A 5095-nucleotide genomic window follows, 5' to 3' on the forward strand; every position below is an offset into this window, starting at 1 on the left:
AAGGATTACCCAAATACTTACATCCAACAAAACCATTTTCAGTACTAGTAAGTGAACTGTGCCCTTACGTTTACCTCGAATCAGCTGACAGGCACACACTGTTCGCCTGATATTATACAATCAATAACTGCATTAATGACCTATTACGATAGCTCAAAGCATTACAGCAGCATACGTGCATGTTCTGCCAAAGAAACAGTAAATGACCAGTCATTATCAGCTTCCTCTCACCGTTACCGCCAGAGCAACCCAACCTGGCTCCATTAGCATGCTAATCTAACCACTGATGAAATCAGCATTATTAGATGGTTCTGATGGTGTCACTAGATAAAAACTTAGCAGTGTAGTGGTCCACCTAATTCTCACATCTGTAACTCATGCGACTGGCATTTCTAATAAAAGAACAAATTGGGAAAACCTAAAAAGACTCATTTTAACAGCAGGAAAAAGCAAAAATAAAAACATATGGTGTGGAAAGTTCTGCACATTTTACAATATCCTGTTCCTAGATGAAATACAGTGGATATGAATTCACTGACCTTGAAACAGAGCTTAGAAAATGGTCAGATCACAGTTTGGCAGTTACTGTTTCAGTCATATCACACGTACACGTACAGTCTACTGGGAAGCCTATGTTATGATTACAGTCATTTGACTGTATCAGAAACTCCAAAAGAGCTACTAAACAGACCCTTTTTGTCATGGTCCGGGTGTGTGCCAGTGTGTCTCCCTCCGAGCCGGCATCTCCACCCCGGGGAGGGGCCTCAGTGTTTTGCTGATCGCTCACACCTGCGGGTAATTTAGCCGGGGACTCATAAGGCCAGCGTACTCAATCTCTCTTCGCCAGATTCTCTGCTAACACCACCACACCTAACTGCCAATCTCCGCCGAAGAGCTCCTACCTGGATATTGGACCATCTGGCAGTCCCACAGGCTGTTTACCCGAATCACCTACCTGCCTCTCTGCCTCCACGCCAGGAGTTTTCGGACTACACACCCGGACCACTCACCCCTCCACGTCATCTCCGACCACCCGTGGCAAGTACGCAGTACGAAGGAGGATTCTGAACGAACAACATATTCATATGTCTCCTTATTCGTATCTGAACGTCTGCACTCTGTTACAGTGACCCTGACCTTTTTCCTGGACCTAATGTGATTCGCTCTCCAGCCCAATCCCCAGAACTGCTGTTCCCTCTGACCAGGACCAGACTGTTACTTAGATTCAGTTGTGGCACGTCGTACTTGTCAAACTCACTTTCCTGTTTATGAATATTTTTGAGTAATTAAATATCATCTTTAAAAACTACTTACGTGCTGTTCGGCATCCTGCATTTGAGTCCTGTCACCCGTCTGAAGCGGCCCCGGCCGTAACAGTTTTACTGTTATCTCAAATGTATATAATGTCAGAAAGAGCAATAACCAAGAGTCTGCACTACAAGCTGGAGGTCTGGATAAATAAACTTGACTTTTAAGTGCCCTCTTATAAAAAATAAATAGGGTTGATGTCTGGTATTTATATGGTAGTCACAGATACTGAGTACTTCAACCCCCCTCCCGTCTCCTTTCTTCAAGGTCTTGTTCTGTGTAAGAGCCTGAATGTCCTTGGAGATGCAGAGCTGATGGACAAAACGTCCTCCTACTTGTCTGGTGACCTCCACACCTGACTGGCAAGACTCACAGCTCACATACTGTGGCTAACTCACCATTGGCCACGCGGGGTAATTGAATCATAATGGAACATTTACCCCAGCCCAGCCCGGCCCGGCTCATTGCCCACAACTCTCTGATGATGCAACAGCAACAACTTCAGTCACAACTAATGTCATCCAGGACCAAGGTAGCCATGAAATTGCTTCCGTCCCCGAAGCTGAACATTTTTTTCTTTTTAACATGAATTTAAACTTCTTGGATGGATCACTCTGAATGGTAATTTGAAAGATTTCCACAGGTAAACCTTTTTCAGCTCCTGGCTGCCTTTCAGATATTTGTCTTATCCTTATCCAACAGCTCTTAGGTATAATGCAATCTGTCCAGTTTGACATCCACTAGGTCACTACCGAGCCACTTAGTGTTACAGCTGGGTTCTGGGTTTTAGTCACATGCCAAAGATTTTTCAGTAAAAATTTCTTTTGTTAGGTTGTTCCAAACAGGTAACAAAGGGGTTGCTGTTAAAGACTTGACCCTAAATGTTGATCAATCTAAGGTTAACATTTTGCATGTCTACTTCAATTTCCTGTGCTTGGAAGAACCAAAAGGCAAAACTTAACACAGAAACTGTAGCATCCAAATGTTTGAGACTTAACCTTATCCAAATCCATATTACTTTTTTGTCCTTATCTGGAGTTTGTGATGGGCTCTGTTATGTGACACAAGTGATTAGTGGACTAGTCTGCCATTTTGAAGATGTTACAACATTGGTTAAAGTGAATAAGGTCCAGGGACACAGGAATACAAACTGGTGCACAATCGATTGCCAACCACTGGTCAAGAGGAAAAAAATTATATTTTCCAACCAGTTACAAGTTGTTCCTGGAAGCTAATGGCAGTTGCTGGGAAAAACACTGCTAATATCTTAGTCACTGACAGACGTTTCCAACTACTCTGTTGTAAAAACTGTTTTCCTTCAAAGTAAAAGTTGCACACTTTGCAATATGTTGGTTACAGCACTAAGGCACAACTTCTACTTTGAAGGCAAACCTTCTCCATGTCCAATTTGTATTGCAGTTACAGTTTTTTCTGATTGCTTAAGCACATTTTTTGTAACTATTGGCTAATTTTGCAAAACTCTACACACAAATAAAAAAAAAAACCTGTCACCCAATTATCAAAACATTTTAGTTCTCTTGCAAAAGCGAACACAGCTAGATTAACCCTTCACACCTTTGTAAAAATGTTGTTTTCGTATCAAACAGTACACACAAGCCATCATCTACTAAGCACACAATGCGCCAACTGCACACTGATGGTATGAATACAAAACACATCTGGCTTTTGCTTTCTCTGTGTACAGATGTCAATTTGAGGTCACACCTTTGTCATAGTGTCATGTAAACATACAAGGATCCAAATGTCAAGTATTGGTGTTTATTCACACTCATCAAAACCAAGACAAAGTCAGAACACAAAATAGGAATTCCACAAATAAAAGGGGAAAAAAAGACAATCAGCCTACATCATGTCGTCTTTCTGGGTCCGGCCACAAAATTTCGTCCACATCGCATGCGATATCCTCCAGTCCAAGGCACCGGGGAAAATATCTCCTTGAATGCCGTATCCAGGCCTGACATGATGCCTGGTCAATATCTCCACATGCCTCCTCCATTGCCTGTAAAAGGGCTACCTGTTGATGAAGATGACGGTCATACACTTTCCAGCGCCAGGCAGAGAAGAACTCCTCGATGGGATTCAAGAATGGAGAGTATGGAGGGAGGTTGAGTGCCATGAAGGATGGATGGTCTGTAAACCAGTTGCGGACCAAAGCAGCCCTATGGAAACTAACATTGTCCCATATGATGACATATCGGGTCTGCTCTGGTCTCTGAACAGCGAGCATGTCATGCAAGGTGTCCAGGAATGCAATAATGTGTGCAGTGTTGTATGGGCCTATGGTTGCATGATGGTGAACAACACCATTTTGGCTTATAGCTGCACACATGGTTATGTTACCACCACGTTGTCCTGGGACATTGATGATGGCACGGTGTCCAATAATGTTCTTGCCACGTCTCCTGGTTTTACTGAGGTTAAAACCGGCCTCATCTACAAAAAGTAGCTCATGTCCCATTGCATCTGCTTCTAGTTCCATCACTCTCTGGACAAGACAAAACAAATGCAACACATCAGGCCCATGCACAGCACTACAGTATGCACTTCCAAATTCAGAACCAATGACACTAGCTTACCTGCACATAGTCATATCGCAGTTGCTTTACACGTTCTGTGTTTCTCTCGAAAGGAACTTTGCTTCATTCTTATTCTGTGGCGCGCAAGTACACGACTTAGTGTAGAAATGCTTGCACTGTGTATATTTTGAAAGATGGTGTCATCATCCATTATGCGCTGCTGTATTTCGCGCAGTCTTATTGCATTATTGGCAATCACCATTTTCACTATATGGGTCTCTTGCTCTGGAGTGAACATTCTGCCTCTGCCCCCAACATCTGGACGTCTAGCAATTCTGTAAAGTAACAATTTCAGTATTTTTGCATGTATGGTACTGTTGTGTTTCTCATTAGAGTATGGCAGTGCTACAAAGTACTTACCGATTCTCATTTCGAAATGTCCTAATGATGCTTGCCACAGTGTAGCGGCTCAGTTTAGGCTGAACCCGTTGGCCAGCTTCCCTCAGGGTCATCCCATGGTTGATAACATGGTCCACTATTGTAGCTCTGGTGTCATCAGTTATTCTGTTTCTTACTCTTCTTACCCTTCCTCTTTCCCCTCCTCGTCCTCTTCTTGCTCCTCCACGTCCTCTTCCTCCAACTTCTTCACCTCCACGTCCTCTCCCTCCTCTGATTCTCACTCTTCTCACTCTTACTGCTCCTTCCATTGTACTCTACATAGACAGCTTACCTGTGGCCTGTTTATAGTGCTTAGGCTGATTGCAAAGTGGACTAATTATCTAAAAAAGTTTTCACATGTGAAAGTGTGCCAGACAGTTGGCAAATTAGTGTTAATGATAGCCATACATGTGTATACTTTTGCTAGGAGTGTGTTGGAAATTTGGTAATTGAGTGTTGTGCAGTGAATTGTGCCTACAGTTTTGCAAAGTGTGTGTTACAAAATTGCAAACTGAGTGCAAAGCAGTTTTTGTGCTTTTAGTTTTGCAAACTCAGTGAGTGGTTTTGCTATAAGTCTGAATAGTTTTAGAAATTGTGCTACAGGAATCACAGTTAGGGTTTAAGCATTCAGAAAAAACTGTAATCAAGCTTTACTACCACGTGGCTAGGAGTTAGTGAGTATTTGCAGGTATAAACGAAAAACTGAAGGTAACCGTGGAAACCTGTTAGTAACCTCCAGGAACCACTACCAGCCATGTCACACGAACGCATGGAGGACATGGAGTGTAGACTCAGCAAAAGTCTAATTTTTT

The 5095-nt window shown here is 42.8% G+C and overlaps 1 pseudogene across 1 annotated transcript; it reads right to left on the reverse strand.

Moving 5' to 3' along the window:
• Positions 1–3166: 3166 nt before the first annotated feature.
• Positions 3167–4357, reverse strand: LOC146570432 (uncharacterized; annotated as a pseudogene). The gene is made up of 3 exons (XR_014893028.1): positions 4266–4357; positions 3906–4180; positions 3167–3814 (listed from the first exon to the last, which is right to left on the reverse strand). The product of XR_014893028.1 is annotated as an uncharacterized LOC146570432 (transcript).
• Between the last annotated feature and the right edge of the window lie 738 nt (positions 4358–5095).

The sequence above is a fragment of the Mchenga conophoros genome, linkage group LG7, assembly GCF_057382185.1.
Source record: "Mchenga conophoros isolate Kocher_MC1m ecotype Shallow Benthic linkage group LG7, M_conophoros_male_GT1.1, whole genome shotgun sequence".
Classification (NCBI taxonomy): Eukaryota; Metazoa; Chordata; class Actinopteri; order Cichliformes; family Cichlidae; genus Mchenga; species Mchenga conophoros.